Source organism: Pleurodeles waltl, chromosome 10 (genome assembly GCF_031143425.1).
Source record: "Pleurodeles waltl isolate 20211129_DDA chromosome 10, aPleWal1.hap1.20221129, whole genome shotgun sequence".
Taxonomy (NCBI): Eukaryota; Metazoa; Chordata; class Amphibia; order Caudata; family Salamandridae; genus Pleurodeles; species Pleurodeles waltl.
In genome coordinates this window covers 806853937-806877237 of record NC_090449.1, presented here as the reverse complement: position 1 = coordinate 806877237, position 23301 = coordinate 806853937, and positions in this window count along the sequence as shown.

The following is a 23301-nucleotide window of genomic DNA, read 5'->3' as shown; positions in this document are numbered from 1 at the left end:
TGAGGAATAGGATCAGCTGGGTGTCGGCGGCGTATGAGATGATGTTGAGGTTGTGGGATCGGGTGATGTTACCAAGCAGGGCCATGTAGATGTTGATGAGGGTCGGGCTGAGGGACGAACCCTGGGGTACGACGCAGATGATTTTGGTGGCCTTCAAGCAGAATGGGGGTCGGCGGACTGTCTGGGTTCTGCCGGTAAGAAAGGAGGTGACCTAGTCCAGGACTCTGTCACTGATTCCTGCATTGCTGAGGCGTGAGCGTAGGGTGTGGTGGAAGATGGTGTCGAACGCGGCCGAGAGGTCCAGGAGGATGAGGGCCGGGGTTTCGCCTTTGTCCAGTATGGTTCTGATGTCATCGGTGGTGGCGATGAGGGCGATTTCGGTACTGTGGTTGCTGCGGAATCCGGATTGGGAAGGGTCCAGGGTGCAATTTTCCTCGAGGAAGCGGGTAAGTTGTCTGTTGAAAGCACTCTCTATGAATTTTGCCGGGAGCAGGGCGATAGGCCGGAAGTTCTTGAGGTCCTTTCGGTCCACCTTGGATTTTTTGAGGAGGGCGTTGATCTCGGCGTGTTTCCAGCTCTCCAGGAAGGTGGCAGACTCGAAGGAGCTGTTGATGATCTTCCGTAGTTGGGGTGCAATGACGGAGCTTGCTTTGTTGAGGATGTGGTGAGTGCAGGGGTCATATGGAGAGCCGGAGTTGATGGTGTTCATGATTTTGATGGTGTCTGGCTTACAGAAATCTTTTCAGGCTCTGGCATCCTCAATGATGACAGCAATCTATCCCCATTCCTACCTCCCACATCCTCTCTCTCTTCCCTATCCAAATTCCCTATTCCCCCACTTGTCCTAAGCACACAGACACATCCACATGCACCAACCTCAACACACACAAGCAGCACACAGCGACACAAACTCTACCAGGCACACCGGCATGCAGGCACTTAACATTCACTCACAGACACCACATCAGCCACCATTTCAACAGACACTCCCACCGACCCACACACCACATCCACCATTCCCACAGACACCACCACATCACCCAGTGACACATCCATCACACCCACCATACACCCAGACAACACCTGTGAGAAAGTAGCTTCATTGTAGCATGGTTACCCCCACTTTTGGCTTGTTTGTGAGTCTATGTCAGTGTGTTTTTACTGTCTCACTGGGATCCTGCTAGCCAGGACCCCAGTGCTCATAGTTTGTGGCCTGCTGTGTGTGTTGTCATTAGTGCTTAACTGTGTCACTAAAGTGCTGCTAACCAGAACTTCAGTGCTTATGCTCTTTCTGCTTCCAAATTAGTCACTATAGTTTAGTGACTTCATACGCCAATTCCAGTTGGCACACTGGACCCCCCTTATAAGTCCCTAGTATATGATACCTAGGTACCCAGGGCATTGGGGTTCCAGGAGATCCTTATGGGCAGCAGCATTTATTTTGCCACCCATAAGGAGCTCAGACAAACCATTTCACAGGACTGCCATTGCAGCCTGAATAAAATAGTGCACACACTATTTCACAGCCATTTTCACTGCCCTTAAGTAACTTATCAGTCACCTATACGTCTAACCTTCATTTACTGAAGGCTAGGTGGAAAGTTACTAAGTGTGAGGGCACCATTGCACTAGCAAAGATGCAACCACGCAGTCCAGGGCCAAATCCCCAGACCTGGTGAGTGCGGTGCCACCATTACACACGTGCACTACATATAGGTCAATACCTATATGTAGCTTCACAATGGTAACTCCGAATATGGCCATGTAAGGTGTCTAAGATCATGGAATTGTCCCCCACTCCAAATCTGGCATTGGGGGGCCAATCCCATGCATCCTGTGGGCTCCATCATGGACCCCTAGTACTGCCAAACCAGCTTTCTGAGGCTTGCACTGCAGCTACACCTGCTGCCACCTCACAGACAGGGTTCCGCCCTCCTGGGGTCTGAGAAGCCCAGTCCCAGGAAGGCAGAACAGAGCATTTCCTTTGGGAGGAGGGTGTTACGCCCTCTTCCTTTGGAAATAGATGTTATAAGTTTGGGAGGGGTAGCCTTCCAGAGCCTCTGGAAATGCTTTACAGGGCACAGATGGTGCCCTTCTTGCATATGCCAGTCTACACCGGTTCAGGGAACCCCTGTCCCTTCTCTGGCATGAAACTGGACAATGGGAAGGGGAGTGACCACTCCCCTGTCAATCACCACTCCAGGGGTGGTGCCCAGAGCTCCTGCATTGTGTCCCTTGCGTTAGCCATCTTGTTTTCCAAGGTGTGGGGACACTCTGGAGATCTCTGAGTGGCCGGTGCCAACAGGTGACGTCAGAGACCCCTCCTCATAGGTGCACACCTGGTAGGTAGCCAATCCCCCTCTCAGGGCTACATAGGGTCTCTCCTATGGGTTCCTGTTCAGATTTGGCTTGAAAGTTTCCACCAGGAATCCTCTGTAACTCCTGCTTCACCCTCTGACCTCTGATCAACCGCAGACCGCTCTAGGAACTGCTGTAACTGCAACAAAGTATCCAGAAAGGCTACTGCGACTCTACAACTTAAGCTCCAGCCAGCAACTGCAACAGTTTCTATGGTGTGCACACTCTGGGGACCCCGTCTTCATCCTGCACCAGAAGGATCGAAGAACTCTCCTGTGCAGTGACAGAGTCACTTCCCTGCTCCAGCAGGCACCTTCTAAGATGACAATAGGTTCTTTTGTACTCCTCTCCCGCTGATGAGTGTGCTCCTTGGAACACAGGTGGTGGACCCCTTCGACACAGACTGTCCCAAGGTCCAGCTGTCCAAATTTGGAGGAGGTAAGAGCTTGCCTTCCCCGTTTGCGACAGTACTCCTGTGCACCACGTCATCTTCACCTCCTGAGGCCTCTGTGCACTATTTGCAAGAATCCTTCATGCACAGCCTGGCCCAGGTCCCCAGCACTCTATCCTGTGATGTTCAACTCACTGAGTTGTTCTCCGGCGGCGTGGGACCTTTTTTTGTAGTGCTGCAGCAACCGGAATTTGCACCTTCTTTGTCCCCATGTCCTGGGACCTCCATGGGTGCTGCCTGGTCATCTGTGGGTTCCCTCCAGTGTTGGGAGCTCCCTCTGCCTCCTCAGTCTGAGTTGAGGCCCCCAGGTCCTTTCTGGGTCCAGGCAGCGCCATTTTGACACAATCTGCGACATTGCTTGAACCAAGGCTAGTTGGACTAATCCAGTGCTACAACTCACCTGAATCCAACAGCTCCACGTAGGACATCCTTTGCATCATGCAGGAACCCACAGCCATCTTCTTTGGTGCTCTTCTGCAGGCTTCTTCCAACCGAGAATCCTCTTTTGCACCATCTTCTAGTTTGGCAGGGGCTCCTGTCCTTCCTGGAATCTTCTGCGACTTCTGGACTTGGTCTCCTCTCTTTACAGGTCTTCAGGTCCAGGAATCCACCATTTGTTGCTTGCAGTCTTGCTTGGTTCTTGCAATAACTTTATTCACGACTTTTAGTGTGTTGTAAAAAAACTTGCAGTACTTTACTCCTAATTTCCTGGGCTCTGGGATGGGGTATTTTACCAACCTTTGTGGTTTTCTTACACTCCCAGTGCCCCTCTTCACACTACACTTGCCTAGTGGGGAATTCGTGATTCGCATTCCACTTTCTTAGTATATGGTTTTTTTGCCCCAAGGCCTATTTCTTCCTATTGCATTCTATGGTATTTTCTATTGTTTGCACTATCCTATGACTATTTACTTACCTGATGTTGGTGTCCAGTGTATATATTGTGTATAATGCTTACCTCCAGAAGGAGTATTGCCTCTAAGATAATTTTGGTCTTGTGTCACTAAAATAAAGTACTTATTATTTTTGGTAACACTGAGTATTGTCTTTTATTTTGTATAAGTACTATGTAACTATAAGTGGTATGGCAGGAGCTTTGCATGTCTCCTAGTTCATCCTAAGCTTCTCTGCTACAGCTACCTCTATCAGCCTAAGCTGCTAGAACACTACTACATTTCACTAATAAGGGATAACTGGATCTGGTATAAGGTGTAAGTACCTAAGGTACCCGCTACAAGCCAGGCCAGCCTCCTACAACAGCTCACAACCCACAGCCCCACACACCTCAGTCACCATACCCCCAGACACCACCACAACACCCACAGACACATCCACCACATTTGCTGTTGTTTTTTAATATCTGACTTTGTGGGAAGTGTTGGTCACCCAAGACAAGGGTAGATGTTCACTGTATGGATATGTGGGTGTTGATCCAATTGGGGTGTCATTGCTTTGTGTTATGCTTGCTAGGGTAAGTATTTCATCTTGTGTTGGCCAATGTCAGCATGTATGGTGTAGATTTGTCCCCTGATATACATTGTACTTTCATCTCATTTGCGGGAGCTAGAGTTTTGTTTGTCCACACATGGAGGGTGTTAAATTGTGGTAGCTTCCTTTGGATTGGACTGACCATGTGTCCACTTTGATGTGTGTACCTTACAGCTACATCATCTAGATGTCTGGACCATGCTGTTGCCATTGTATGTGCTTTCTTGACTTGCACTTACTCATTTGGAAGCTAGGCATATCACTTGGCTCAAATATTGTTTGTCCCTGAGATGCATGAAGGGTCAGTTCCTATGCAAATGCTGTTTTAGGGGTATGTGCAAAGTGAAATGGGTCCATGAATGCTCCTGATGTCGCCATCACTATTATGTAGGTATTGTTTGCATTGGGAGCTCTGGATATTCGTTTCACAACCTATTGTGCATCCCATTGACTTTCCTTTGTGTTGCAATGTGAGTGCTGTGTGGGTCCATCGATGAGCAGCACCTGCGGCAGGACGTGTGTGTGTGATGGGCTCCATGGCGGCACAGGTCATGTAACACTGCCTGCAGGTGAGTTGCTTCCTTTATGCTTTCCGTTTCCACCTGCTGGGATATGGTGGTTGGACTGCCACGGTCATGCTGACGGTAGGCAACATCATAATGTTTCCATCCGAAACACCAGCTCCGTCGGCCTTTTTGGCCTGCCTCGCCACTGCGGTCATCTGCGCTGCCTGGTTGTGCTGGCAGGATTGCAGCAGTCTTTCCCTATGGGACTGCCAGCATCGTAATACTGTGGTCTGACTGCCAAGCCGAAGGCGGTCACACCGCCGCCATGGTGGTGCACAAACCACCAAACTCGTAATGCGACCCTTTGAGAATATGTAACATTAATTTCAATATGTAATATTAATTTTAAAGCAAATCCACATAAGTTCAGAGCAAGCCATATTTATTTCAACAGGAGTCATATTCATTTAAACATGGCTCGTGTTCATTTCAATATTTGCCTAATTCATTTCAAAGCATGTTACATTTATCTCACAGTTTCATTTTCCTTTCAAAAAGTGTGATATTCATGTTACATAATGTCATATAACTTTTGATGTGGGCCATATTAATTTCATCAGGTGTCATATTTATTTCAAAGTAGCTCATATTCATCTTAACATATGTCATATTCCTTTCTATGAATGTCATTCATTTCAATGGATGTCATATTCACCTTAACACCTGTCATAATAATTTTAACACGGGTCATGTCCATTTCAACATAGGTCATATTAATTTCAATATATGCAGTATTTAATTTGCTGTGTATCATATCAATTTCAAAGCACAACATATTCATTTTGACAAGTTTCATTTTAATTTCAGCCTTGGTCACATTCAGTTTAAGACATGTTGAATTCATTTCGGTGGAGCTCATATTTGTTTCAATGCATGTCATATTCGTCTTAGCATGTGTCATATTTCTTTCAATGGATGCTTCATTCATATTAACACATCTTAATTTTAACATGAATCATATCCATTGCCACATATATCGTAATCATGCCAATGTACATCATATCACTTTCAATGCAAGCCATATTCATTGTGATAAATGTCATGATCATTTTAACGTTACTCGTATTAATTTTAAAACATGTCAAATTCATTTCAATGAGGGTCATATTCATTTCAATGTAGGTCAAATTCATTTTAACATGTGTTATATTCTTTTCAATCAATTATAAGTTTATTTCAATGGATGTCATATTCATATTAGCACTTGTCATATTAATTTTAAGATGCAATTTATCAATTTTAACATATATCATATTAATTTGAAAATGTATCATATTAGTTTGAATATGTGTCATATTAATTTCAAGGCATGCCATATTCATTTTAACAAATCTCATGTGAATTTCAGCTGTGGTCATACTTATTTGAAGACATGTCAACTTCAATTCAATGGGGTTGCATTAATTTCAACACAAGCCATATTCATTTTTAATCATCTCCTATTCATTTCTGTGTGTCTCATATTCATTGCCATCTCGGTAATATTCATTTCAACACAATTCAAATTCATTGCAACATGTTTAATGTTCATTTCAATGTACATTGTATTAGTTTCAAGGTGTATTTGTTTCCTTTCAGAATATAATATATTCATTTCAATACTTTATATTATTTTAATTTGGCCATATTAATTTCAATGTATGTCATATTTCTCTTGGCATAAGTCAATCATTTCAAGAAATGTCCCATTCTTTTTGGTGAATATTGTATTCGTTTCAGTGATTGCTTTATTGTTTACAGTGAGGGCCATATTAATTTCAGTATGATTTATATATATTTCAGTATATTTCTTATTCAAATTGGTGTGTGTGTTATTCATATTAATCACTAAGTAGCATATTCATTCTGCCAGGTTTCCTATTTGTTTTGGTTCAATTCAGATTCACTCTGCCAGGTATCATAATTATTTTGACACATAGTACATTCATTCTGGTGTGTGTCATGTTCATTTTGCAGCATGCTATGCATTTCAGGAGTTGTCTAATATGGGGAGCTGTAATTTTGACATGAAGGGCTTCCCATACACCTCTCTACTGTATGCCACTGTGCTGAACTTTCTCACACATTATGAGCTGCCAGTTTACTCCGCTATACAATATTAGACTCAATTGATTGGCACGTTACTCATCTCTAACACATGCCACTGTACTGTCTGACATCACACTCCACTCTACACCACTCCACTATACTCCTTTCCACTGTAACACACCATACAAAACACTACTGTACTGCATGAGGTTCCACTATATTTCACCGTACTCTCAAACTCAGTACTTACTGTATTACTCTTTTTAGCACTATCCCCAAACATACTCAACTGAACAAGACTTCACTCAATGACTGACGAGTAAATAACACTCAACTGAATATGAGTTGTCAGTATGATTCTCCACGCTACTTTAACGCACACCACTCAACTCAACCCACATGTTTGACCTACCTTCAACTTACTTTTTATTAGTATACAACATGCAGTAATATTTTAATGTTACCTGTATAAAAAATGGTTATTATCAACACAAGCTCTTTATTATTGGAAATATTTGGGGAAATTGTAAAGAACAGTTTTTTCTTTTTTAGATTTTTACAACAAGTCAATGGGACCAACTAAACAAAAACAAGGTGGAGGGGAAACATGAGGAGAAGGAACAGGAGGGAAAAATCAAAACTACAGATGTTGGGGAGGACATTGGTGAGCGATAACAAGCTCCTGATGAATATTCAAGTCCTTCTCTCTGGCAACTATGAATGTGTGACACAGCAGGCAATAGGTCGCTGTATTGCCATACTGGCCCACAATATTATGATCCTACATCCATATGGAGTGGTTCTCAATCATATAAACAGACACAATGTAGTGTCTTATTTGGGACTAGAAGGGGTGTCTGCCGTGGGCGGGCAATTGTGGAATTTTTAATTTGTTGCCAAATGTCAGAACAAAGGACATATTTTCTAGTCTGTTTATAAAGACCCTGCCACCAGTAGCATTTCTGCATTAATGAAACTGTAGTCACCACATCAGTAAGGGCAGACTGTAATCCTTCATGAGCAGCATTTATAATTCTAACCTGCTGTCCTGGATGAATATCACTCAATCCACACCAAGAAGGCAGGCAAAAGGAATATGTTGGGTACTCAACAGATGGGAGTGTTTTGCTAGGTACTTTTATGGTAGGGGCATGCCACTAGCCGAAGCACTGACTACAGCCATAATGTCATCATCTATTCTGGTCAGTGAATGAGTAATTGCAACTACCATAATAATATGAACAGCTGCTTTAGTAACTTCATCAGCCACTGAATTCCCTACAATGTGTACACCAACACATTGCTGACTTAATGTGTGAATGACATGAGCCCGTGGCAGCGCATCTTTAAGAGCTGTCATCTTTCCCCAAGGCTGTTCTTGCTTGATAGCGTTGCTCATAGCATTTCTGAATCCACCGAATCACCAATAATGTAAATTCTCATTATAGGGCTGGGCTCAATAATAGGAATCACATACTATAAGTGTCAGAAATTCTGGATCCATATTCTGAAGTGCCAGAATTAAAGCTTTCAATTCAGCCAGTTGAGTGGTGCAGTAACCCAAAGGTTTTGTATATGTCTTTTGTGCCTGAAATTCACTATCTTTCATGACATCTTTCACTACAGCACATGCTGGTGAGTACTTATGCTTAGTACCAACAGTGACCCATCAGTATATATTATGTAATCATACTGATCGAGAGGCAAATTTTCATTTGACATGGGGTATTCCTGTTCATACTGGAGAAATTCCTGTGTTCTTAGTGTGGAGTCAAAAACGTAACCTACATCAGTAGCTGTCAATGAAGAAGCCCACTCGATCCTATGTGGATGTAAGGCTTTCACATTAGGAATGCTTGCCTTTGTAACAGCCTCTAAGACTGGAATGGGAGAAACCACAATTATGTGTTTTCCCTGAGCCAGTGGATGTTCTTTCAGGACAGTTGCTTGAATTGCAGTCAGAATATTTTCTCTTGGTGAAAAACGCACATCTGTATTAGACTATAAATATGATTTATATGCAATGAGCACAGTTTCACCTTGATTAAAAGTGACACATGTTTAACCAGTTAAACCCACAATTATGTGGATTACTAAATTAGTAGTGCTAACACATGTGTAAGTGTTTGGATGCAAGTATGTCTGTTTGCAGTGTTTGGAGAATATAGTGTGCTCAGTAGTCCAATGCTTGTCTGAAAGATTAGGGCAAATTAAATCGTACATTGGTTTAATCTATTGTGGTATGTATTTTCTACCAAAGTTTAGAAAGACTAAACGTGAAAGTAGCTTTTTTAATGGATTTGGTTCCTTTAAAAGAGCATGCTTCTCTAAGAAGTGTGGTGCAAAGCTTAGGCCTTCATTTGATAACTCATATCCTAGAAACAGGACACTGAGAAAGGCAATTTTAGATTTTGGAAAATTTCATTTACAGCCATGACCATCTAATTCTAGAACTATACGATCCACTGTGGCCAAATGTGTGTTTAAAGCACCACCTGTGAAGTAAATTTCATCAATGTAAGACAACCCTCCTGAGTCAAGTTCTTATAAAATTGTTGTTACATGGGCAGCAAACAGACCTGAACTGTTCTTATATCCTTGAGCGCTCCAGGAGAATGAAACATGCGTCAGAAATACTACTAGTGGTAACTGACACTATGGGGGTCCTTTTGACCTCGGCGGTCTTTTGTCAAGACCGCAGAGGGACCGCCGTGCTGAAGACCACCAGTGGTGGCGGTTTTCCGCTCGGCGTATTATGACTGTTGGCAGCTCTCCGTCCTTTTTCGGACGGAGAGCCGCCAACAGCCATACTGGCGGGTGGCGGGGAAGTGGAGGTTGCTCCACTGCCACGTCAACAGAACACCGCCCACCGAATCATGTCCTGTGATTCGGCGTGGCGGTGTTCTGTTGACGGTGTGGTGTTGGCGGAGCAGCCCTCATGGCTCCCGACCCCTCCCGGAGGATCGTCGGACCAGGTAAGTTGATCGTCCGTGAGGGGAGAGGGGTGGGGGGTGTTGTGCGTTGTGTGCATGCATGGGGGTGTGCGTGTGTGTATGTAGTGGGGATGTCTGAGTGCCTGTAGGCTTGCAGGGGTGGCGTGAGTATGGGAATGAGTACGTGTAAGTCTCTAGATATGTCTGCATGGTTGTGTGCGTGTATGTTTGAATGTGGGTGTGCGTGTCTGACTGTGTGTGTGGATGTTTGCATATATGTCGGTGTGTGTGCATGTATGTGTGTTGGTGGTGACTGCGTGCGTGTCGTGTGTGCATGAGTGATGTGATGTTGGGGTCGGGGTGGGGAGGGGGGTCTTGCCACCTTTGGGGGGTGGAAGGGGTGGTGGGGGTGTAGGGGAGGGAGTCGGGGTGGAGGGTGGGGTGACCCCTATCAGTGCCAGGGAAGGAATTCCCTGGCACTGATAGTACTTACCGCCATGGATTTCATGGCGGTTCAACCGCAGGAAATCCATGGTGGTAAGCCGGGTCCAAATACCGCCGGCGGTATAGTGATGACCGCTGGGCTGGAGACCCTGGTCTCCAGCCCAGCGGTCATCTCCGCCCTGGCGGGCGGAACGGAGAAGCGGCGAATGCCCATGGCGGTAACCGCCATGGTCATAATTCCCAAAAAAAGACCGCCAGCCTGTTGGTGGTCTTACTGCCGCTTCTCCGTCGTCCGCCAGGGTCGTAATGACCCCCTATATCCATTGATAACATCACTATTGGCTCAAAGACCATTCTCATTTTCAGTTTGTCTACACACTTATCTCATTATTATTTTATTATTAAGTAAGGGTCATTCTTTTGTCCCTTGAGACGCACTAATTTTCTCAACCTCCACACTGAAATATTGTGGTTCTTCAGGAAGATTCACCTTCAAGCCTTGTTTGCAGAAAACCCCGGGAGACCATGTATTACTAATACTAGCTTGCATCCCCATCCTACTTTCTCACCTCCTGCTTACCATCAGAAATACACACTTTTGAGAAATTAATTCTCCAGGAATTATCCATTTTGGAACATAAGAACCAATTTATTCCCTACAATTTGCCAGTCAATGAAAATCATGCACTAGAAAGATTGAGGTTGGACTACTCTGTTATTATTAAACCTGCCAACAAACGTGGTGGCATTGTAATCCACGATATTAATTAATATAAAATGGACATTTTGAGACAGTTATTTAACACAGCCCACTACATACGTCTGAGGTCTGATCCCACAAGTGAGATCTAAAGATTGAGTGCAGTAGTAACAGAAAAAGGACTGCATGAAGGGTTCTTATCAGAGAATGAGTTTTTATACCTAAATACGAAGTCTCCCAGAACACCTGTTATTTATACCTTACCTAAAGTCCATAAGAATGTAGCAGCCCGATTAGGGCGTCCAATCGTTTCAGCCTGTGGGTCTATTCTGGAACCTGTGGGCCGTTATGTAACTTTTTAATCAAGCAATTTATACCCAACACACATTATTATGTAGGGGATACTATGGACATGATTTACACCAATATTCGACAGCAGGAAAGGGTTAAAGTTATTGAGAAGATTTTGGATTCCAGGACTCGTCCTCACTCTGCTTCTACATCTTTCATTATCCAACTACTGGAAATTTGTCTATCTCGTAGGTTTTTTCAGTTTGATGGCCAATTTTATCAGCAGATCAAGAGGACCTCTAAGGGGGGGGCGTTTTTGCCCCAAATTTTGCTATACTTTTTATGAATGACTTAGAGATGACAAGCATTCTCTCAGAACTTAACCCAGATATTGATTCATATAAAATTTTGAGACAGTTATCTAACACAGACGACTACGTATCTTTGGGGTCTGATCCCACAAGTGAGATCTAGAGATTGATTGTGGTAGTAACAGAAAAGGGGCTGCAAAAAGGGTTCTTATCAGAGAATGAGTTTCTATACATAAATACGAAGTCTCCCAGAGCACCTGTTATTTATGCCTTACCTAAAGTCCGTAAGAATGTAGCAGCACCACCAGGGCATCCAATCGTTTCAGGCTGTGGGTACATTCTGGAACCTTTGGCCCGTTATGTAACTTCTATCTCAAGGAATTTATACTCAACACGCGTTGTTATGCAAAAGATACCATAGACATGACTTGCCAGATAGAACATTTACCTTTTGACCCTAGCACCTTTATTCTTTTTACGTTAGATGTTGAATCGCTTTACGTCAATATTCCGCAGCAGGAAAGGGTTGAAGGTATTGAGAATATTTTGGATTACAGGACTCATCCTCACTCTGTCCCTACATCTTATCCAGCTACTGGAAAAATGTCTATGTCGTAAAAAATTTCAAATTGATGACCAATTTTGTCAGCAGATCAAGGGGACTTCTATCGGGTTCATTTTTGCCCCAAATTTTGGAATACTTTTTAGGGATGACCAACATTCTCTCAGAACTTAACCCATTTAAAAAATATACTGGTATCTGGAAAGGGTATATTGATGATATTTTTATGAATTGGCATGGTCCTAAGGATACCCTTACTTCATTCTGCCGTTGGCTAAACAATAATAATATGGGTCTTAAGTTCACGCTCACACAAAGTAGATCAGAGATTGCTTTTCTGGATTTACTAATCAACATTTTGATAGCAAACTTGTCACATCTCCGTACCATAAACTCTCTGAACGCAACACCCTCCTTATGAACAATAGTCATCACCCATGTGTCTTACAAGATTTCTTCATATATCCTCCGGATTCAAAGGATTTTTTTTTTTAGGGAGGCAGTGTAGTGGGTTCCTCTATGACCCTGATAGTTTTAAGGCATTAATGATACATGAGACACTATGGGGGTCATTCTGACCCTGGCGGTCATTGACCGCCAGGGTCAACGACCGCGAGAGCACCGCCAACAGGCTGGCAGTGCTCTCAAGGGCATTCTGACCGCGGCGGTTTGGCCGCGGTCAGAAAGGGAAAACCGGCAGTCTCCCGCCGGTTTTCCGCTTCCCTTAGGAATCCTCCATGGCAGCGCAGCTTGCTGCGCCGCCATGGGGATTCCGACACCCCATACCGCCATCCTGTCCCTGGCGGTTCGGCCGCCAGGAACAGGATGGCGGTATGGGGTGTCGTGGGGCCCCCGTAAGAGGGCCCCACAAAGAATTTCAGTGTCTGCTTAGCAGACACTGAAATTCGCGACGGGTGCAACTGCACCCGTCGCACCCTTCCCACTCCGCCGGCTCCATTCGGAGCCAGCTTCCTCGTGGGAAGGGGTTTCCCGCTGAGCTGGCGGGCGGCCTCCTGGCGGTCGCCCGCCAGCCCAGCGGGAAACACAGAATCACTGCGGCGGTCTTCGGACCGCGGAGCGGTGTTCTGGAGGGGGAACTCTGGCGGGCGGCCTCCGCCGCCCGCCAGAGTTAGAATGACCCCCTATGTCCTTATCAAGTGTTCTTTATTTATCCCTCAGGATGTGGTTTAAACAATTCTTCCAATTCCTTTATTGTAGTGCATAGGGTCTTTTTTTTAGTGGTAGTCTGGGAAGTAACTCTATTTCTCCTTTTCTCTTCTAGGTTCTACTTCTGGGATATATGCGCGCTGGGTGTGGTGGTCGGGACGGTCAGGATGGCTCAGCTTCCGACATCGGTGGTGGACCCCGGGAATACAGAAAGAGGTAAGCGGGAGAGTCCTGGGGATTACGTTGGGGTTAGGTTAGTAGTAAGTAGTGTGATAGGAAGGGGTTGGTGTATAGCAATGTGGGTGACGGGTGGTGACTGGGTCGGGGTAGGACAAAACAACCAAGAACCCACCAGTGCTATGTGTGTAACCAAGAATTAAGTAACCGTCTGGATGTTTTTGTGTAGGACTGTTGTATAGCATAGTCCCTAACTGAGTGTGATTAGAGTTACATGCACTCTACATCTTATCACTCGTTTCCACGGGCCCCTTCCTCGAGTCCCTCCCCTGCTATACTCCCCTCACTCCCGTTACTGCTCTAAAAAGGAAAATAACTGAATCAGAGACCCGATCGTAACTGGGAAAGCCACGCCCCTCCAGGGAAGCGGCATGTCCATTCGTCTAGTGGTCTCCTTTGAATTGGGCTCTTTCCTCCCAGCCCCTTGTTCCGCTCCTCGCCTCGCTCGTGTTTGTTGTTCTCTTCGCTTCTATCGTCACGTCCCGCCTCCACGTCTTTGTGACTCTGCTCACTCCCGATTTCACTCCGCGTCTCTTCCTGCTTTCTTGACTCGCTCTCCCCCTCTTCCTCCGTCTTCCTTCTTTTTGTGTCCCGCGACAATGATCCAACCTAGATATCCGGGTTGAGAGTTACTTCCAGGAGGTCGCCGCTCTGTGTTGTACCCCCGGGGCACTCCAGATGCGGCCCGGGGGTTACTGTTGTAACCGGCGACGTAATGACCCAGTTACATGTCCCTCCCCATGACTGGGGCTGTTCCAGACCTTGCTCCACTGGATAGCAAGATAAATAATCGGCATGATACATTAGTTCTCCCGGAAGGTGGCACACCTGAAAGGTAAAAGGTTGCAGTTCCATGAACCACCATAGTATACAGGCGTTGGTGTTTTTATGACGAGACAACCAGATAGGGGGAGCATGATCGGTGTTCAGAAGAAAGGGACGTCCCAGCAACTAGTACTGTAAACCTTCGATAGCCCACTTGATGGCCAGACACTCTCTTTCAATAATAGGATAGCGTTGCTCTCGGGGCAGTAACTTACGACTGATGAAGACTATGGGATGGTTAGTACCCTCTTCTCCCTTTTCAAATAACACTGCGCCTATACCTACATCTGAGGCGTCTGTCTGAAGGTGGAACGGCTTAAGGAAGTTAGGACAACACAGAATAGGCTTTGTAGTGAGACATGTCTGCAGGGTTATGTAACTCCTATGTTGGGATGGTGTTAAGGATGCTATCTTTGTCGGTTGACCTTTTTTTAACAAGTCCGTTAATGGAGCCGCTAAGGTGGAATAATTGGGAATGAACATTCGATAATATCCTACTAAGCCCAAAAAGGAGCGCACTTCCCTTTTTGTGGTAGGTGGAGGTATGCGTGTAATGGCTTCTACTTTATTGAGTTGGGGTTTACTTATGCCTCCCCTATGTGGTATCCCAAATATGAAATGTCAGTATAGGCCAAACGACTCTTCGTGGGATTGGCTGTCAATCCAGACTTGGTGTAAGGTTGTAAATATGTTATCCAGGTGTATTAAGTGGTCCCCCAGGTTTCACTATATATTACGATATCATCCAAGTAGGCTGCTGCATACTTGGTATGACGCCGCAGTAGTGAGTCCATGAGACGTTGAAATGTAGCCGGGGCCCCATGTAGACCAAACGGAAGAACCATGAAGTGATAAAGGCCTAAGGATGTGGAAAAGGCTGTTTTTTCCTTAACTGCTGCAGCTAAAGGGATTTGCCAATATCCCTTTGTAAGATCAAGAGTAGCCATGTACTTGGCCCTCCCTCTATTAGCTGATCTACTCTGGGAAGGGGATAGGTGTTGAATCGGGAAATGGCATTTACTTGTTGGAAATTAATGCAAAAGTGGACAGACCCATCTGGTTTGGGGACCAATACTACAGGGGAACACCACGGACTATTATGACCCCCATTTGTAACATCTTCTCTATCTCCTGTTCGACCACGATTTTTTCCGGGCTTCAGGTATCAGGTAGGGTCTAACACGTATCAACTTCCCCGGCAAAGTTTTAATGTGGTGTTGGGCTATTGTGGTTCTCCCTGGCTGAGTGTAGAACAACTTGTTATGTATAGACAGGAGATGGTTTAATTGTTCCTGTTGTTGAGGTGGTAAGGATTTATTCCTTTGTGGCTCTTCGGGTTTTGCTTCTGAACGTGTAGGACACCGTCCTATGTCGAGTTCTTTTACCGTGTTAACCAGGAGTACCCCGGCGGATTCTGTTGGGGTAATATCGGGATCTTCCCATTTCTTTAGTAGGTTTATGTGATAGATCTGGGTTTTTCTCAGATTTTCGGACATTTCAATAGTATACGTGACTGGAGTCACAGCCCCTAGAACCTTATAGGGTCCCTGCAATCTCGCTAATAATTTGTTCTCTGAGCTGGGTATTAGGATAAGAACCTTCTCCCTGGCGTTCAGTGTACGTATCTGGGTGTTTCAATCATAATATTGTTTTTGTTTGGCTAGGGCTTTCTCTAGGTGTTCTCTCACATCTTCCCATACGGACTGGACCTGGGATTTTAGGTCATGGGTATACTCTAGCAGGGATTTTTCTTCCCCCTCATCCTCCTCCCACATCTCTGCGGCCATATCCAGCAAGGTTCGAGGTTGCGCCCAAATACTAACTCAAAGGGACTATGCCTCGTAGAGGACTGCTCATGGGTTCTCATTGTATAGAGAACCAATGGTAACCGTCTATCCCAGTCCTACCGAGAGTCACAGACTTTTTTTTCAAGTGGGTCTTTAAGGTGCGGTTATACCTCTCTACTAGTCTGTCAATCTGGGGGTGATATACCGAGGTCCTCAGGTGTTTTATCCAGAGGATCTGGCAGATTTGTGTAATTAGATGTGACATGAATTGTGTACCCTGATCGGTTAATATCTCCTTAGGGAAACCAACTCGGGGAAAAAAAACAATCATGGAATGTGCCACACTTTGGTATTCATGCTTGTAAGGGGAACAGCCTCAGGATATTGGGTGGCGTATTCAACAAGTACTAGGATGTATCTATATCCTTTTGAGGAAGGAATAAGTGGCCCCACTATGTCCATTCCCACCCTGGAAAAGGGTCTGTCAATAATAGGTAAAGGTTGTAGGGGAAACCTTCTTCTAGGTCTGGGATCGACAAGTTGACATTTGGGACACTGTTGACAAAACCAGCGTATATGGGAAAAGACGCCTGGCCAGTAAAATCTACGCAAGAGATATTCCTTGTCTTTTTCCCTTCCATAGTAACCCCCCCGACTGACTATGGGCTAAATGTAGGACTTGTAACCGATAGGGTTCGGGAACTAATAACTGTTTCTTTTCTTTGTTGTTATGATTCGTGACTCTATATAAAAGGTTCTTATGTATGGAAAAACAAAGCCCCTTTTCCCCAGGGTTCATAGGTCTGGCTGCCTTCCAGGCATTTTGAAGTGTGGGGTCTTCTCGTTGACAATATCTGAAAGGGGGAAGGCTAATAAGAGCAACATGTTGTATAGTTACCCGACTAGCCTCTCGATCTTTAGAGGCATATAGGTGGTCAATACAACCCTGGCGGTAGGTGTTAAAGCAGCGGTAAAACCGCCAACAGGCCGGCGGTCAAAAAAATGGAATCACGACCGTGGCAGAAACCGCCAACATAGACAGCCACTTTAACACTCCGACCGCCACAGCAGTACAAACAAACTGTGCGGCGGTAACCGCCAACAGACAGGCGGAACACAATGTCCCGCCCACGGTATTACAACAGGCCAATCCGCCACCTTTTCTGGGGCAGATTCACCGCGAACAAAAACACGGTGGAAACAGGACTTGGAAGGGAAAACGCTCACCTCTACACACCCCACGAGGAACCAGGACGCCATGGAACCCGAGCTCCAGATACTCCCAGCCTTTATCTTCCTGCTCCTCTACCAGGAACAACAAAGACGGTGGTGAAGACCACGGTGAGTACTGCACCTACGAAACAGGGGAGGGGTGAGGGAAAAAAGAGTGACATACACACGCAACATGCAACACTCCCACCCCCACCCTCACCCACTACAACACACACACAAGTACATGTAGATACATTACATTTCAAACCCCCAAACCCCCCTGGAAGAATGCAAGGACAAAAGGAAATGAGTCGAACGTTTGTAATATATTCAACACAGTGATCAAAAAAATATATATATAAATATTTACACTATAAACAAATATATACACCAAAAATACAAGTCCAAGGTATTCCACCATCATAGTCCGTGGACCACTGGGCCCAAAATGCATTGGTGAGGCCCACACTCAATTCCTGATCAAAACGGAGAGAACACTGCTGGGGCGTCAGATAGAAATACAACAGGCACATCAGGGGGAAGGGAAGGGGGGGCACTTCAGCCGGATGAGTGCACGACGCCAGATCCACGACGGGGCTCCATGCCCACTGCTGTATCCTGGGGAGTGCAAAGCCACAGTCTCACAAGTCTTTCCAGTGGGTGGGTTGCCCACTGCTTTATCCTGGGGAGTGCAAAGCCACAGTCTCACAAGTCTTTACAGTGGGTGGGTTGCCCACTGCTTTATCCTGGGGAGTGCAAAGCCACCGTCTCACAAGTCTTTACAGTGGGTGGGTTGCCCACTGCTTTATCCTGGGGAGTGCAAAGCCACAGTCTCACAAGTCTTTACAGTGGGTGGGTTGCCCACTGCTGCATCCTGGGGAGTGCAAAGCCACAGTCTCACAAGTCGTTCCATTGGGTGGGTTGCCCACTGCTTTATCCTGGGGACTGCAAAGCCACAGTCTCACAAGTCTTTACAGTGGGTGGTTTGCCCACTGCTGCATTCTGGGGAGTGCAAAGCCACAGTCTCACAAGTGGATGCCTTACTCCACTGGTTCTGGAGGGGGCTTTGTGCCCAGATTGCTTCATCCTGCCAAGGACAGAGGTAGTGGATGCCTTTCTCCACTCGTTCTGGAGGGGGCTTTGTGCATAGAGTGCTTCATCCTGCCAAGGACAGAGGTAGTAGATGCCTTTCTTCACTGGTTCTGGAGGGGGCTTTGTGCCCAGAGTGCTTCATCCTGCCAAGGACAGAGGTAGTGGATGCCTTTCTCCACTGGTTCTGGAGGGGGCTTTGTGCCCAGAGTGCTTCATCCTGCCAAGGACTGAGGTAGTGGATGTGATACTCCACTGGTTCTGGAGGGGGCTTTGTGCCCAGAGTGCTTCATCCTGCCAAGGACAGAGGCAGTGGATGCCTTTCGCCACTGGTTCTGGAGGGGGCTTTGTGCCCAGAGTGCTTCATCCTCCCAAGGACTGAGGTAGTGGATGCCTTTCTCCACTGGTTCTGGAGGGGGCTTTGTGCCAAGAGTGCTTCATCCTACCAAGGACTGAGGTAGTGGATGCCTTTCTCCACTGGTTCTGGAGGGGGCTTTGTGCCCAGAGTGCTTCATCCTGCAAAGGACTGAGGTAGTGGATGTGATACTCCACTGGTTCTGGCGGGGGCTTTGTGCCCAGAGTGCTTCATCCTGCCAAGGACTGAGGTAGAGGATGGGATACTCCACTGGTTCTGGAGGGGGCCTTGTGCCCAAAGTGATTCACCCTGCTCGTGGCAGCCTCAGTAGCGTCGGAAGCTTTAGTGCTCATTGGCCTGCGGTGCTGGTGGCGGCGGTGTCCTGTTCAGCGATGCTGGTGGCGGCGGTGTCCTGTTCAGCGGTGCTGGTGGCAGCGGTGTCCTTGGCAGTGGTGCTTGTGGCGGCGGTGTCCTTGGCAGCGGTGGTGGTGACGATATCCTTGGCAGCCGTTCTTGTGGTGGTCGGTGTCCTTGGCAGCGGTGCTTGTGGTGGCGGTGTCCTTGGCAGCGGTGCTTGTGGCGGCGGTGTCCTTGGCAGCAGTGCTGGTGGCGGTCTTGTACGCCGTGCAGGTTTTCGCTGACTTGCCTGTTTTTCTGTGCCCGTTCCCCAGCTTGGATGGTGGCACAGCTGTCTTCCCACTCCCAACTGTACCCCTAGGAGAGGCTTTGGTGGTAGATGTTTTGCCTCTCTCCCGCCGGGCACTGGCCAACTTTTTGTGCTTTTGAGGTGGGGGACTGTCTGTGGTCTGGCTCCTTGGCACACTGGCTGCTCTGCTGTTTGGTGCACTCCAGAAGCCGGTTACTACTGGCACCACTGTTCCCGCAGATGTTGTGGCTGAGGTGCTGGGTTGGGACCTGGAAAGGCGGGCCCTAGGATACTGAAGGGGTGGGGGAGGTGAGGGGAAGAGGTCAAGGTTGAACAGGAAAAGTTTTTGGGACACACTGGGATGGGTAGATGGAAGGGGTTTGGGAGTGGAGGAAGAGGTAGTGGTTGTAGGAGGTCTACGTTTGCTGACTTTGGGTGAAGGTGCATGGGCTGGAGGTTGACGTGAGGTGGATGGCTGTTGGGTGGGTGTGTGGCTGTGTTTGTGTACCTTGGTAGGTGGGCTCACAGACACACTGGGAGAGGACACAGGGGATGTGTGAATGGTAGTGGGGGTGGTGACTGCACGTGAGCGGGGTGTGGTGGTGGGTGTGCTGGTGATGGACGTAGTGGCTGAAGATGTAGTGCATGCAGGTGTGAGTGGAGACGAGACAGGGAGGGAGGAGGGAGACGAGGAGGAGGGGGACACAGTGGAGGCAGTGGATGTTGGTGTGTCTGCATGTGTGTGATGCTTGCGTGAGTGCCTGTGGGATGTGTGGTGCTTATGTTTGCCAGAGCTTCCCTTGTGTGTTGACGTGTGTGCATGCTGGCCTGATGGTGTGCTTGGGATAGGCTGAAGTACAGGGGTTTGGGTCTGGGTGGAGGAAGTTGGAGGGGGGAGGCTAGAGACAGGGACAATGGCTGCCATCAGGGCTGAGGCCAGAGTCTGAAAAGCTTGCTTTTGGGCTGCCTGACCAGAATGAATGCCCTCCAGGTGTGCATTGGTCTGTTGCAACTGCCTCTCTACACCCTGGATGGCATTCAAAATGGTAGACTGCCCAACAGTGAGGGACCTGAGGACGTCTATGGCCTTCTCACTGAGGGCAGCAGGGCTGCCTGGGGCAGGGGCTGAGGTGCCTCCGGCGAAGGAGATGCCCACCCTCCTGGGTGAGCGGCCACGGGGCACACGCTGAGGGGCTGCTGGGAGGGCGGTGCTGGTAGGGGGGGTGGCGGCTGTACCTGTAGATGCGGTGGGCACAGAGGGGCCCGCCACCGCTAGGGAGCTACCATCAGAGGAGGAGTCTGTGTTGCTGGTCTCAGCTCCTGTCCCCGCCGTGGAGCTCCCTTCGCCCTCCGTCCCACTGGTGGCTTCTGACTCCGTTGTGTCGCCCTCCAGGCCCATGTGGGATGCAGCTCCATCCTGATCCGCTGGCACTGCTCCTCCGCCTGATGATGCTAATGCACACAAGAACAGGGAGACCACAAGAAGGGGGGGAAGACAGATGCTGAGTGCATCCAATACCGGTACCATTGGCGGACACTACAGACACTGAAGCCCCCTGCACTACGCTGTGCACTTTGAGTTCCCTAATTAATCACAGGGACATGGGTTACAAGGCCTATGCCCGATTGCTGCACACATGGAAGTCATAGGAGCCTGACTAGGTGTAGTTGCCTCTGAACACAGGTGGGGTGGGGTGCCACAGGGCCTGCCTTAAGAAGGGACCTTGCCTACTAAACTTGCCCTGGCCTAGGGGAACCCACAGACCACCTCCCCCACCCAGATAACTACAATGCGTGCTGAATAAGCAGAATGAGAGTGTACTCACCCCCTTGTGGCTGCTGTGATGCCCTCAAGCGCCCATCCAACTCCGGACACGCCACCGCCAGGATCTGGAACATCAGGGGGGTCATGGTGGGACAGGCACCCCTCCCATGTTGGCAGGCCAGCCCCAGCTGGGCCTCCGCCGTCTTCTTGCTCCAGCGGCGAATGTCCTCCGATCTTTTCCGGCAGTGGGTGCTCCGTCTGTGGTGGACCCCCATGGTCCGGACTTCCTTGGCGATGGCACGCCTAATATCCTTCTTCTGGTGGGCGCTGACCTACACAAATAGTACAGGGGAAAAGGAGAAGATATAACCGTCTGCACCATCACAGTCATCGGCCTGCATCCCTACCCTTGCAATGACACATAGGCACTCACCGTCGTATCATGCACGCCTCATTCTCCCCCCCCCCATCTTTCATCAACACCACTCCACACAGGCATTGCCCATTCAGCATGCTCACAGTGTATTTACCTGTTTGTCTGGAGGACCGTTGAGTAGCGTGTACTGGGGGAGGACCTCATCTACTAGTTTCTCAAACTCCTCCGTGCTGAAGGCAGGGGCCCTTTCCCCAGACACATGAGCCATTGTCTCCTCCAGACTGAGGTCACAGCAGCATTTGCAGTGTAGGTCCTCTTCCAGACTGAGGTCACAGCAGCACTTGCAGTGTAGGTCCTCTCCTGTCGAATATCAGGTATCAAGTGATTGAACAGATAGAAAATGGTGGTCACTTCCACTGCAGTGCGTACCATCAACGCCGGCGTACATTGTCATTGTGGGACCCATAGGGTCCAATGTTAACCAATGCAGGATTGCGCCGCGGTCTTCGACCGCCTACTGCGACGGTGTACAACGCCAGCGCAGTTACCTCATATCCCCTTGTCCCACATTACAGGTCAGGCAGCCCCCATTTCAGGGGGCCACATGGCATTAATTTTGACTGCGTCACACATATCTAGGCCTTGCTTAAACACTAATACAGCCATATATCGATTTTCAAACATTTTGCTTTAAAGTTGTGTTTACGTACCTCAGTGTTGGTTGACTCTCTGCTCGCTGTTCTCCTCCATAGAGCACGTCCGCCGGGGCAGGTGAGGAGATGACGGCATCCTCCGGTGTTCAGACCGCTGGTTGACCTGTCGACAATGGAGGAGCGACATGTAATTGTCACATAAAGACTTGATCGTACCACAATCCTGGAACTGTGTGCCCAGTTGGAGCCAGACCTGATGTCAGCTATCCGCCATCCCACAGGAATCCCACCTCTAGTGCAGGTCCTGTCAGTACTCCATTTCCTAGCAAGTGGGTCTTTTCAAACAACAGTGGCCATTGCATCAGGGATGTCCCAGCCTATGTTCTCCAACGTGTTGTCCAGAGTGTTGTCTGCCCTGGTGAAACACATGCGTAGCTACATCGTTTTCCCTCAGGTGGAGGATTTACCTACAGTGAAAGGTGACTTCTATGCCCTGGGACATATCCCCAACATCATAGGTGCCATTGATGGGACACATGTGGCCTTGGTCCCCCCCGCAGAAGTGAACAGGTGTACAGAAACCGGAAGAGTTACCATTCTATGAATGTGCAGATGGTGTGTTTGGCCGACCAGTACATCTCCCATATAAATGTCAAGTTTCCTGGCTCAGTGCATGACGCTTACATTCTGCGGAATAGCAGCATCCCTTATGTGATGGGGCAACTCCAGAGGCACTGTGTGTGGCTATTAGGTGAGGACATGGACCCAATACAGTGTGACTAGGTGCCTGGGTCTGGGGATGTCCCTAAGAATTAGCGTGTGTCTAACAGTTGTCCCTCGCCATTTGCAGGTGACTCTGGTTACCCCAACCTGTCATGGCTACTGACCCCAGTGAGGAATCCCAGGACAAGGGCAGAGGAACGCTACAATGAGGCCCATGGGCGAACTAGGAGGATTATAGAGAGGACCTTCAGCCTCCGAAAGGCCAGGTTCAGGTGCCTCCAAATGACAGGTGGTTCCCTATTCTACTCACCAAAGAAGGTGTGCCAGATCATCG